This window comes from Schistocerca gregaria, unplaced genomic scaffold, assembly GCF_023897955.1.
Source record: "Schistocerca gregaria isolate iqSchGreg1 unplaced genomic scaffold, iqSchGreg1.2 ptg000180l, whole genome shotgun sequence".
Taxonomy (NCBI): Eukaryota; Metazoa; Arthropoda; class Insecta; order Orthoptera; family Acrididae; genus Schistocerca; species Schistocerca gregaria.
The window spans coordinates 1,637,626-1,651,123 of record NW_026061730.1 but is presented as its reverse complement, the minus strand read 5'-3'; the positions used below and the strand labels follow the sequence as shown (position 1 = coordinate 1,651,123).

The following is a 13,498-nucleotide window of genomic DNA, read 5'->3' as shown; positions in this document are numbered from 1 at the left end:
TGAGTTGGCATGAACAATGGAGAGCAAAATGGGGCTCAAGATGTGCTTGTTACCTCAGGTGCTGTGTGATTGTGGACAAGGAGTGAAATGGACCAATTTGTGACCGCCCTTTCAATTTAAGACGTTCAAAACAGACGGAATTTGCATTCGTAATACCAGAGCATCGAAACTACTTGGAACTCTTGTGTATATGAACGTGTCCGCGCCTTTGTATTCTGGTACCTTCGCCGCTACAAACCAACCAACCATCGTGTCCGTGCACATCAGAGTCGCAAAGAATGGAGAATAGCCAGGCTTGGTGGTGTGTGTAGCTGTAGCTCAGTTGGCAGATCGTTCGCTTAGCGTGTGAACGGTCTCGGGTTCAAGCCCCGGCTCCTCCATGTTTTGTGTTCAGTGCATGGTAAGTGTTGGTCGCGGCGAACATAAACGCACGCAAGAAGTTGCAAAACCAGCGTCACAGACTGATATGATGTATACTGTCATAAGGAGAGCAAGATGTAAGTGTGGGGACCGGCTGTTATCGTGGTGTCATCGAGTGCAGATCTGTCTTAGGTATCACGGCTTAACGTCATTGAAGTCTAGAGGTGGACAACACGTTCGTCTTACTCAGAGCGGTGTCTGAACTCTATTTTCGACGTTATGCGTGCCACTTTCATTGTGGCCAACTACGATTCGATACAGAATGCACGAAACCTGAAAGACACCCTCACTGATACATAGAGAGTAGTGTTTGTCTGCGGAATAATGGGAGTGCAAGGGTCTGTGACGTTGATATGACTGTATGTAGCACTACTAGTTATCGGGGGGGTGGGCGTAGCTCAGATGGTAGAGCGCTCGCTTAGCGTGTGAGAGGTACTGGGATCGATACCCAGCGCCTCCAGCATTTTTAACGCACCTACATGAGCACCTTGCCATGCAAGTGGAATAATTCCCAACCGGCAGAGGTGTGTAGGCAGATACAAGCGAACGATTAGCATCCACAATTGCACCGATTTCACGTAAATCCCTCTGCACGTTCCCATTCTTTGCGTGCAGTCGGCTGCTACTGGTGTTGCTGGTTGTGACTGCTGATAACAGATGCCGTAGCAATCAATTCATGGAGTGAGTTGTATGTTTTGCGATAGTCTGTCTCTGACAAGGAAGCACAGGTGATATAGGTGCGAACACAGGAAGCTTGCAGCCCCTCGCTGCCTGCAGACACAGAGCAGCCACACTAGAAGAGCGGCCTAAGCCGTAGGCGAAATGTGCTCATTCGCTTTGGCGCGACGTCGAACTATAAATAAGGCTGTCACTAGCGTGAGCGTTGCGTGAGCGTCGTGTAAAGTCGGAAAAGTCATCTGCATGGGTGATTGCCAAGTTTGGGGAGCGTTTCGTAGTACGATCAGTGCAATGGGGACGCGGAAACTTGTTGTGTCCCAGTGTTTTGCAGTTGGACGACAAGAGTTTTACACAGTAGCAAAGAGCGAGGCACTGAGTTGGCATGAACAATGGAGAGCAAAATGGGGCTCAAGATGTGCTTGTTACCTCAGGTGCTGTGTGATTGTGGACAAGGAGTGAAATGGACCAATTTGTGACCGCCCTTTCAATTTAAGACGTTCAAAACAGACGGAATTTGCATTCGTAATACCAGAGCATCGAAACTACTTGGAACTCTTGTGTATATGAACGTGTCCGCGCCTTTGTATTCTGGTACCTTCGCCGCTACAAACCAACCAACCATCGTGTCCGTGCACATCAGAGTCGCAAAGAATGGAGAATAGCCAGGCTTGGTCGTGTGTGTAGCTGTAGCTCAGTTGGCAGATCGTTCGCTTAGCGTGTGAACGGTCTCGGGTTCAAGCCCCGGCTCCTCCATGTTTTGTGTTCAGTGCATGGTAAGTGTTGGTCGCGGCGAACATAAACGCACGCAAGAAGTTGCAAAACCAGCGTCACAGACTGATATGATGTATACTGTCATAAGGAGAGCAAGATGTAAGTGTGGGGACCGGCTGTTATCGTGGTGTCATCGAGTGCAGATCTGTCTTAGGTATCACGGCTTAACGTCATTGAAGTCTAGAGGTGGACAACACGTTCGTCTTACTCAGAGCGGTGTCTGAACTCTATTTTCGACGTTATGCGTGCCACTTTCATTGTGGCCAACTACGATTCGATACAGAATGCACGAAACCTGAAAGACACCCTCACTGATACATAGAGAGTAGTGTTTGTCTGCGGAATAATGGGAGTGCAAGGGTCTGTGACGTTGATATGACTGTATGTAGCACTACTAGTTATCGGGGGGGTGGGCGTAGCTCAGATGGTAGAGCGCTCGCTTAGCGTGTGAGAGGTACTGGGATCGATACCCAGCGCCTCCAGCATTTTTAACGCACCTACATGAGCACCTTGCCATGCAAGTGGAATAATTCCCAACCGGCAGAGGTGTGTAGGCAGATACAAGCGAACGATTAGCATCCACAATTGCACCGATTTCACGTAAATCCCTCTGCACGTTCCCATTCTTTGCGTGCAGTCGGCTGCTACTGGTGTTGCTGGTTGTGACTGCTGATAACAGATGCCGTAGCAATCAATTCATGGAGTGAGTTGTATGTTTTGCGATAGTCTGTCTCTGACAAGGAAGCACAGGTGATATAGGTGCGAACACAGGAAGCTTGCAGCCCCTCGCTGCCTGCAGACACAGAGCAGCCACACTAGAAGAGCGGCCTAAGCCGTAGGCGAAATGTGCTCATTCGCTTTGGCGCGACGTCGAACTATAAATAAGGCTGTCACTAGCGTGAGCGTTGCGTGAGCGTCGTGTAAAGTCGGAAAAGTCATCTGCATGGGTGATTGCCAAGTTTGGGGAGCGTTTCGTAGTACGATCAGTGCAATGGGGACGCGGAAACTTGTTGTGTCCCAGTGTTTTGCAGTTGGACGACAAGAGTTTTACACAGTAGCAAAGAGCGAGGCACTGAGTTGGCATGAACAATGGAGAGCACAATGGGGCTCAAGATGTGCTTGTTACCTCAGGTGCTGTGTGATTGTGGACAAGGAGTGAAATGGACCAATTTGTGACCGCCCTTTCAATTTAAGACGTTCAAAACAGACGGAATTTGCATTCGTAATACCAGAGCATCGAAACTACTTGGAACTCTTGTGTATATGAACGTGTCCGCGCCTTTGTATTCTGGTACCTTCGCCGCTACAAACCAACCAACCATCGTGTCCGTGCACATCAGAGTCGCAAAGAATGGAGAATAGCCAGGCTTGGTGGTGTGTGTAGCTGTAGCTCAGTTGGCAGATCGTTCGCTTAGCGTGTGAACGGTCTCGGGTTCAAGCCCCGGCTCCTCCATGTTTTGTGTTCAGTGCATGGTAAGTGTTGGTCGCGGCGAACATAAACGCACGCAAGAAGTTGCAAAACCAGCGTCACAGACTGATATGATGTATACTGTCATAAGGAGAGCAAGATGTAAGTGTGGGGACCGGCTGTTATCGTGGTGTCATCGAGTGCAGATCTGTCTTAGGTATCACGGCTTAACGTCATTGAAGTCTAGAGGTGGACAACACGTTCGTCTTACTCAGAGCGGTGTCTGAACTCTATTTTCGACGTTATGCGTGCCACTTTCATTGTGGCCAACTACGATTCGATACAGAATGCACGAAACCTAAAAGACACCCTCACTGATACATAGAGAGTAGTGTTTGTCTGCGGAATAATGGGAGTGCAAGGGTCTGTGACGTTGATATGACTGTATGTAGCACTACTAGTTATCGGGGGGGGTGGGCGTAGCTCAGATGGTAGAGCGCTCGCTTAGCGTGTGAGAGGTACTGGGATCGATACCCAGCGCCTCCAGAATTTTTAACGCACCTACATGAGCACCTTGCCATGCAAGTGGAATAATTCCCAACCGGCAGAGGCGTGTAGGCAGATACAAGCGAACGATTAGCATCCACAATTGCACCGATTTCACGTAAATCCCTCTGCACGTTCCCATTCTTTGCGTGCAGTCGGCTGCTACTGGTGTTGCTGGTGGTGACTGCTGATAACAGATGCCGTAGCAATCAATTCATGGAGTGAGTTGTATGTTTTGCGATAGTCTGTCTCTGACAAGGAAGCACAGGTGATATAGGTGCGAACACAGGAAGCTTGCAGCCCCTCGCTGCCTGCAGACACAGAGCAGCCACACTAGAAGAGCGGCCTAAGCCGTAGGCGAAATGTGCTCATTCGCTTTGGCGCGACGTCGAACTATAAATAAGGCTGTCACTAGCGTGAGCGTCGTGTAAAGTCGGAAAAGTCATCTGCATGGGTGATTGCCAAGTTTGGGGAGCGTTTCGTAGTACGATCAGTGCAATGGGGACGCGGAAACTTGTTGTGTCCCAGTGTTTTGCAGTTGGACGACAAGAGTTTTACACAGTAGCAAAGAGCGAGGCACTGAGTTGGCATGAACAATGGAGAGCACAATGGGGCTCGAGATGTGCTTGTTACCTCAGGTGCTGTGTGATTGTGGACAAGGAGTGAAATGGACCAATTTGTGACCGCCCTTTCAATTTAAGACGTTCAAAACAGACGGAATTTGCATTCGTAATACCAGAGCATCGAAACTACTTGGAACTCTTGTGTATATGAACGTGTCCGCGCCTTTGTATTCTGGTACCTTCGCCGCTACAAACCAACCAACCATCGTGTCCGTGCACATCAGAGTCGCAAAGAATGGAGAATAGCCAGGCTTGGTCGTGTGTGTAGCTGTAGCTCAGTTGGCAGATCGTTCGCTTAGCGTGTGAACGGTCTCGGGTTCAAGCCCCGGCTCCTCCATGTTTTGTGTTCAGTGCATGGTAAGTGTTGGTCGCGGCGAACATAAACGCACGCAAGAAGTTGCAAAACCAGCGTCACAGACTGATATGATGTATACTGTCATAAGGAGAGCAAGATGTAAGTGTGGGGACCGGCTGTTATCGTGGTGTCATCGAGTGCAGATCTGTCTTAGGTATCACGGCTTAACGTCATTGAAGTCTAGAGGTGGACAACACGTTCGTCTTACTCAGAGCGGTGTCTGAACTCTATTTTCGACGTTATGCGTGCCACTTTCATTGTGGCCAACTACGATTCGATACAGAATGCACGAAACCTGAAAGACACCCTCACTGATACATAGAGAGTAGTGTTTGTCTGCGGAATAATGGGAGTGCAAGGGTCTGTGACGTTGATATGACTGTATGTAGCACTACTAGTTATCGGGGGGGTGGGCGTAGCTCAGATGGTAGAGCGCTCGCTTAGCGTGTGAGAGGTACTGGGATCGATACCCAGCGCCTCCAGAATTTTTAACGCACCTACATGAGCACCTTGCCATGCAAGTGGAATAATTCCCAACCGGCAGAGGTGTGTAGGCAGATACAAGCGAACGATTAGCATCCACAATTGCACCGATTTCACGTAAATCCCTCTGCACGTTCCCATTCTTTGCGTGCAGGGGGCTGCTACTGGTGTTGCTGGTTGTGACTGCTGATAACAGATGCCGTAGCAATCAATTCATGGAGTGAGTTGTATGTTTTGCGATAGTCTGTCTCTGACAAGGAAGCACAGGTGATATAGGTGCGAACACAGGAAGCTTGCAGCCCCTCGCTGCCTGCAGACACAGAGCAGCCACACTAGAAGAGCAGCCTAAGCCGTAGGCGAAATGTGCTCATTCGCTTTGGCGCGACGTCGAACTATAAATAAGGCTGTCACTAGCGTGAGCGTCGTGTAAAGTCGGAAAAGTCATCTGCATGGGTGATTGCCAAGTTTGGGGAGCGTTTCGTAGTACGATCAGTGCAATGGGGACGCGGAAACTTGTTGTGTCCCAGTGTTTTGCAGTTGGACGACAAGAGTTTTACACAGTAGCAAAGAGCGAGGCACTGAGTTGGCATGAACAATGGAGAGCACAATGGGGCTCGAGATGTGCTTGTTACCTCAGGTGCTGTGTGATTGTGGACAAGGAGTGAAATGGACCAATTTGTGACCGCCCTTTCAATTTAAGACGTTTAAAACAGACGGAATTTGCATTCGTAATACCAGAGCATCGAAACTACTTGGAACTCTTGTGTATATGAACGTGTCCGCGCCTTTGTATTCTGGTACCTTCGCCGCTACAAACCAACCAACCATCGTGTCCGTGCACATCAGAGTCGCAAAGAATGGAGAATAGCCAGGCTTGGTCGTGTGTGTAGCTGTAGCTCAGTTGGCAGATCGTTCGCTTAGCGTGTGAACGGTCTCGGGTTCAAGCCCCGGCTCCTCCATGTTTTGTGTTCAGTGCATGGTAAGTGTTGGTCGCGGCGAACATAAACGCACGCAAGAAGTTGCAAAACCAGCGTCACAGACTGATATGATGTATACTGTCATAAGGAGAGCAAGATGTAAGTGTGGGGACCGGCTGTTATCGTGGTGTCATCGAGTGCAGATCTGTCTTAGGTATCACGGCTTAACGTCATTGAAGTCTAGAGGTGGACAACACGTTCGTCTTACTCAGAGCGGTGTCTGAACTCTATTTTCGACGTTATGCGTGCCACTTTCATTGTGGCCAACTACGATTCGATACAGAATGCACGAAACCTGAAAGACACCCTCACTGATACATAGAGAGTAGTGTTTGTCTGCGGAATAATGGGAGTGCAAGGGTCTGTGACGTTGATATGACTGTATGTAGCACTACTAGTTATCGGGGGGGTGGGCGTAGCTCAGATGGTAGAGCGCTCGCTTAGCGTGTGAGAGGTACTGGGATCGATACCCAGCGCCTCCAGAATTTTTAACGCACCTACATGAGCACCTTGCCATGCAAGTGGAATAATTCCCAACCGGCAGAGGTGTGTAGGCAGATACAAGCGAACGATTAGCATCCACAATTGCACCGATTTCACGTAAATCCCTCTGCACGTTCCCATTCTTTGCGTGCAGTCGGCTGCTACTGGTGTTGCTGGTGGTGACTGCTGATAACAGATGCCGTAGCAATCAATTCATGGAGTGAGTTGTATGTTTTGCGATAGTCTGTCTCTGACAAGGAAGCACAGGTGATATAGGTGCGAACACAGGAAGCTTGCAGCCCCTCGCTGCCTGCAGACACAGAGCAGCCACACTAGAAGAGCGGCCTAAGCCGTAGGCGAAATGTGCTCATTCGCTTTGGCGCGACGTCGAACTATAAATAAGGCTGTCACTAGCGTGAGCGTCTTGTAAAGTCGGAAAAGTCATCTGCATGGGTGATTGCCAAGTTTGGGGAGCGTTTCGTAGTACGATCAGTGCAATGGGGACGCGGAAACTTGTTGTGTCCCAGTGTTTTGCAGTTGGACGACAAGAGTTTTACACAGTAGCAAAGAGCGAGGCACTGAGTTGGCATGAACAATGGAGAGCACAATGGGGCTCGAGATGTGCTTGTTACCTCAGGTGCTGTGTGATTGTGGACAAGGAGTGAAATGGACCAATTTGTGACCGCCCTTTCAATTTAAGACGTTCAAAACAGACGGAATTTGCTTTCGTAATACCAGAGCATCGAAACTACTTGGAACTCTTGTGTATATGAACGTGTCCGCGCCTTTGTATTCTGGTACCTTCGCCGCTACAAACCAACCAACCATCGTGTCCGTGCACATCAGAGTCGCAAAGAATGGAGAATAGCCAGGCTTGGTGGTGTGTGTAGCTGTAGCTCAGTTGGCAGATCGTTCGCTTAGCGTGTGAACGGTCTCGGGTTCAAGCCCCGGCTCCTCCATGTTTTGTGTTCAGTGCATGGTAAGTGTTGGTCGCGGCGAACATAAACGCACGCAAGAAGTTGCAAAACCAGCGTCACAGACTGATATGATGTATACTGTCATAAGGAGAGCAAGATGTAAGTGTGGGGACCGGCTGTTATCGTGGTGTCATCGAGTGCAGATCTGTCTTAGGTATCACGGCTTAACGTCATTGAAGTCTAGAGGTGGACAACACGTTCGTCTTACTCAGAGCGGTGTCTGAACTCTATTTTCGACGTTATGCGTGCCACTTTCATTGTGGCCAACTACGATTCGATACAGAATGCACGAAACCTGAAAGACACCCTCACTGATACATAGAGAGTAGTGTTTGTCTGCGGAATAATGGGAGTGCAAGGGTCTGTGACGTTGATATGACTGTATGTAGCACTACTAGTTATCGGGGGGGTGGGCGTAGCTCAGATGGTAGAGCGCTCGCTTAGCGTGTGAGAGGTACTGGGATCGATACCCAGCGCCTCCAGAATTTTTAACGCACCTACATGAGCACCTTGCCATGCAAGTGGAATAATTCCCAACCGGCAGAGGTGTGTAGGCAGATACAAGCGAACGATTAGCATCCACAATTGCACCGATTTCACGTAAATCCCTCTGCACGTTCCCATTCTTTGCGTGCAGTCGGCTGCTACTGGTGTTGCTGGTTGTGACTGCTGATAACAGATGCCGTAGCAATCAATTCATGGAGTGAGTTGTATGTTTTGCGATAGTCTGTCTCTGACAAGGAAGCACAGGTGATATAGGTGCGAACACAGGAAGCTTGCAGCCCCTCGCTGCCTGCAGACACAGAGCAGCCACACTAGAAGAGCGGCCTAAGCCGTAGGCGAAATGTGCTCATTCGCTTTGGCGCGACGTCGAACTATAAATAAGGCTGTCACTAGCGTGAGCGTTGCGTGAGCGTCGTGTAAAGTCGGAAAAGTCATCTGCATGGGTGATTGCCAAGTTTGGGGAGCGTTTCGTAGTACGATCAGTGCAATGGGGACGCGGAAACTTGTTGTGTCCCAGTGTTTTGCAGTTGGACGACAAGAGTTTTACACAGTAGCAAAGAGCGAGGCACTGAGTTGGCATGAACAATGGAGAGCACAATGGGGCTCGAGATGTGCTTGTTACCTCAGGTGCTGTGTGATTGTGGACAAGGAGTGAAATGGACCAATTTGTGACCGCCCTTTCAATTTAAGACGTTCAAAACAGACGGAATTTGCATTCGTAATACCAGAGCATCGAAACTACTTGGAACTCTTGTGTATATGAACGTGTCCGCGCCTTTGTATTCTGGTACCTTCGCCGCTACAAACCAACCAACCATCGTGTCCGTGCACATCAGAGTCGCAAAGAAAGGAGAATAGCCAGGCTTGGTGGTGTGTGTAGCTGTAGCTCAGTTGGCAGATCGTTCGCTTAGCGTGTGAACGGTCTCGGGTTCAAGCCCCGGCTCCTCCATGTTTTGTGTTCAGTGCATGGTAAGTGTTGGTCGCGGCGAACATAAACGCACGCAAGAAGTTGCAAAACCAGCGTCACAGACTGATATGATGTATACTGTCATAAGGAGAGCAAGATGTAAGTGTGGGGACCGGCTGTTATCGTGGTGTCATCGAGTGCAGATCTGTCTTAGGTATCACGGCTTAACGTCATTGAAGTCTAGAGGTGGACAACACGTTCGTCTTACTCAGAGCGGTGTCTGAACTCTATTTTCGACGTTATGCGTGCCACTTTCATTGTGGCCAACTACGATTCGATACAGAATGCACGAAACCTGAAAGACACCCTCACTGATACATAGAGAGTAGTGTTTGTCTGCGGAATAATGGGAGTGCAAGGGTCTGTGACGTTGATATGACTGTATGTAGCACTACTAGTTATCGGGGGGGTGGGCGTAGCTCAGATGTTAGAGCGCTCGCTTAGCGTGTGAGAGGTACTGGGATCAATACCCAGCGCCTCCAGAATTTTTAACGCACCTACATGAGCACCTTGCCATGCAAGTGGAATAATTCCCAACCGGCAGAGGTGTGTAGGCAGATACAAGCGAACGATTAGCATCCACAATTGCACCGATTTCACGTAAATCCCTCTGCACGTTCCCATTCTTTGCGTGCAGTCGGCTGCTACTGGTGTTGCTGGTTGTGACTGCTGATAACAGATGCCGTAGCAATCAATTCATGGAGTGAGTTGTATGTTTTGCGATAGTCTGTCTCTGACAAGGAAGCACAGGTGATATAGGTGCGAACACAGGAAGCTTGCAGCCCCTCGCTGCCTGCAGACACAGAGCAGCCACACTAGAAGAGCGGCCTAAGCCGTAGGCGAAATGTGCTCATTCGCTTTGGCGCGACGTCGAACTATAAATAAGGCTGTCACTAGCGTGAGCGTCTTGTAAAGTCGGAAAAGTCATCTGCATGGGTGATTGCCAAGTTTGGGGAGCGTTTCGTAGTACGATCAGTGCAATGGGGACACGGAAACTTGTTGTGTCCCAGTGTTTTGCAGTTGGACGACAAGAGTTTTACACAGTAGCAAAGAGCGAGGCACTGAGTTGGCATGAACAATGGAGAGCACAATGGGGCTCGAGATGTGCTTGTTACCTCAGGTGCTGTGTGATTGTGGACAAGGAGTGAAATGGACCAATTTGTGACCGCCCTTTCAATTTAAGACGTTCAAAACAGACGGAATTTGCATTCGTAATACCAGAGCATCGAAACTACTTGGAACTCTTGTGTATATGAACGTGTCCGCGCCTTTGTATTCTGGTACCTTCGCCGCTACAAACCAACCAACCATCGTGTCCGTGCACATCAGAGTCGCAAAGAATGGAGAATAGCCAGGCTTGGTGGTGTGTGTAGCTGTAGCTCAGTTGGCAGATCGTTCGCTTAGCGTGTGAACGGTCTCGGGTTCAAGCCCCGGCTCCTCCATGTTTTGTGTTCAGTGCATGGTAAGTGTTGGTCGCGGCGAACATAAACGCACGCAAGAAGTTGCAAAACCAGCGTCACAGACTGATATGATGTATACTGTCATAAGGAGAGCAAGATGTAAGTGTGGGGACCGGCTGTTATCGTGGTGTCATCGAGTGCAGATCTGTCTTAGGTATCACGGCTTAACGTCATTGAAGTCTAGAGGTGGACAACACGTTCGTCTTACTCAGAGCGGTGTCTGAACTCTATTTTCGACGTTATGCGTGCCACTTTCATTGTGGCCAACTACGATTCGATACAGAATGCACGAAACCTGAAAGACACCCTCACTGATACATAGAGAGTAGTGTTTGTCTGCGGAATAATGGGAGTGCAAGGGTCTGTGACGTTGATATGACTGTATGTAGCACTACGAGTTATCGGGGGGGTGGGCGTAGCTCAGATGGTAGAGCGCTCGCTTAGCGTGTGAGAGGTACTGGGATCGATACCCAGCGCCTCCAGAATTTTTAACGCACCTACATGAGCACCTTGCCATGCAAGTGGAATAATTCCCAACCGGCAGAGGTGTGTAGGCAGATACAAGCGAACGATTAGCATCCACAATTGCACCGATTTCACGTAAATCCCTCTGCACGTTCCCATTCTTTGCGTGCAGTCGGCTGCTACTGGTGTTGCTGGTTGTGACTGCTGATAACAGATGCCGTAGCAATCAATTCATGGAGTGAGTTGTATGTTTTGCGATAGTCTGTCTCTGACAAGGAAGCACAGGTGATATAGGTGCGAACACAGGAAGCTTGCAGCCCCTCGCTGCCTGCAGACACAGAGCAGCCACACTAGAAGAGCGGCCTAAGCCGTAGGCGAAATGTGCTCATTCGCTTTGGCGCGACGTCGAACTATAAATAAGGCTGTCACTAGCGTGAGCGTTGCGTGAGCGTCGTGTAAAGTCGGAAAAGTCATCTGCATGGGTGATTGCCAAGTTTGGGGAGCGTTTCGTAGTACGATCAGTGCAATGGGGACGCGGAAACTTGTTGTGTCCCAGTGTTTTGCAGTTGGACGACAAGAGTTTTACACAGTAGCAAAGAGCGAGGCACTGAGTTGGCATGAACAATGGAGAGCACAATGGGGCTCGAGATGTGCTTGTTACCTCAGGTGCTGTGTGATTGTGGACAAGGAGTGAAATGGACCAATTTGTGACCGCCCTTTCAATTTAAGACGTTCAAAACAGACGGAATTTGCATTCGTAATACCAGAGCATCGAAACTACTTGGAACTCTTGTGTATATGAACGTGTCCGCGCCTTTGTATTCTGGTACCTTCGCCGCTACAAACCAACCAACCATCGTGTCCGTGCACATCAGAGTCGCAAAGAATGGAGAATAGCCAGGCTTGGTCGTGTGTGTAGCTGTAGCTCAGTTGGCAGATCGTTCGCTTAGCGTGTGAACGGTCTCGGGTTCAAGCCCCGGCTCCTCCATGTTTTGTGTTCAGTGCATGGTAAGTGTTGGTCGCGGCGAACATAAACGCACGCAAGAAGTTGCAAAACCAGCGTCACAGACTGATATGATGTATACTGTCATAAGGAGAGCAAGATGTAAGTGTGGGGACCGGCTGTTATCGTGGTGTCATCGAGTGCAGATCTGTCTTAGGTATCACGGCTTAACGTCATTGAAGTCTAGAGGTGGACAACACGTTCGTCTTACTCAGAGCGGTGTCTGAACTCTATTTTCGACGTTATGCGTGCCACTTTCATTGTGGCCAACTACGATTCGATACAGAATGCACGAAACCTGAAAGACACCCTCACTGATACATAGAGAGTAGTGTTTGTCTGCGGAATAATGGGAGTGCAAGGGTCTGTGACGTTGATATGTCTGTATGTAGCACTACTAGTTATCGGGGGAGGGTGGGCGTAGCTCAGATGGTAGAGCGCTCGCTTAGTGTGCGAGAGGTACTGGGATCGATACCCAGCGCCTCCAGAATTTCTAACACACCTACATGCGCACCTTGCCATGCAAGTGGAATAATTCCCAACCGGCAGAGGTGTGTAGGCAGATACAAGCGAACGATTAGCATCCACAATTGCGCCGATTTCACGTAAATCCCACTGCACGTTCCCATTCTTTGCGTGCAGTCGGCTGCTACTGGTGTTGCTGGTTGTGACTGCTGATAACAGATGCCGTAGCAATCAATTCATGGAGTGAGTTGTATGTTTTGCGATAGTCTGTCTCTGACAAGGAAGCACAGGTGATATAGGTGCGAACACAGGAAGCTTGCAGCCCCTCGCTGCCTGCAGACACAGAGCAGCCACACTAGAAGAGCGGCCTAAGCCGTAGGCGAAATGTGCTCATTCGCTTTGGCGCGACGTCGAACTATAAATAAGGCTGTCACTAGCGTGAGCGTTGCGTGAGCGTCGTGTAAAGTCGGAAAAGTCATTTGCATGGGTGATTGCCAAATTTGGGGAGCGTTTCGTAGTACGATCAGTGCAATGGGGACGCGGAAACTTGTTGTGTCCCAGTGTTTTGCAGTTGGACGACAAGAGTTTTACACAGTAGCAAAGAGCGAGGCACTGAGTTGGCATGAACAATGGAGAGCACAATGGGGCTCGAGATGTGCTTGTTACCTCAGGTGCTGTGTGATTGTGGACAAGGAGTGAAATGGACCAATTTGTGACCGCCCTTTCAATTTAAGACGTTCAAAACAGACGGAATTTGCATTCGTAATACCAGAGCATCGAAACTACTTGGAACTCTTGTGTATATGAACGTGTCCGCGCCTTTGTATTCTGGTACCTTCGCCGCTACAAACCAACCAACCATCGTGTCCGTGCACATCAGAGTCGCAAAGAATGGAGAATAGCCAGGCTTGGT

At 49.3% G+C, this 13,498-nt stretch overlaps 1 non-coding gene across 1 annotated transcript; it reads left to right on the top strand.

The window, feature by feature from the left end:
• The first annotated feature begins 12,533 nt into the window (after positions 1–12,533).
• Positions 12,534–12,607, top strand: Trnat-agu (transfer RNA threonine (anticodon AGU)). Its single transcript has one exon. It is a non-coding gene; the product is annotated as a tRNA-Thr (tRNA).
• The last annotated feature ends 891 nt before the right edge of the window (positions 12,608–13,498 follow it).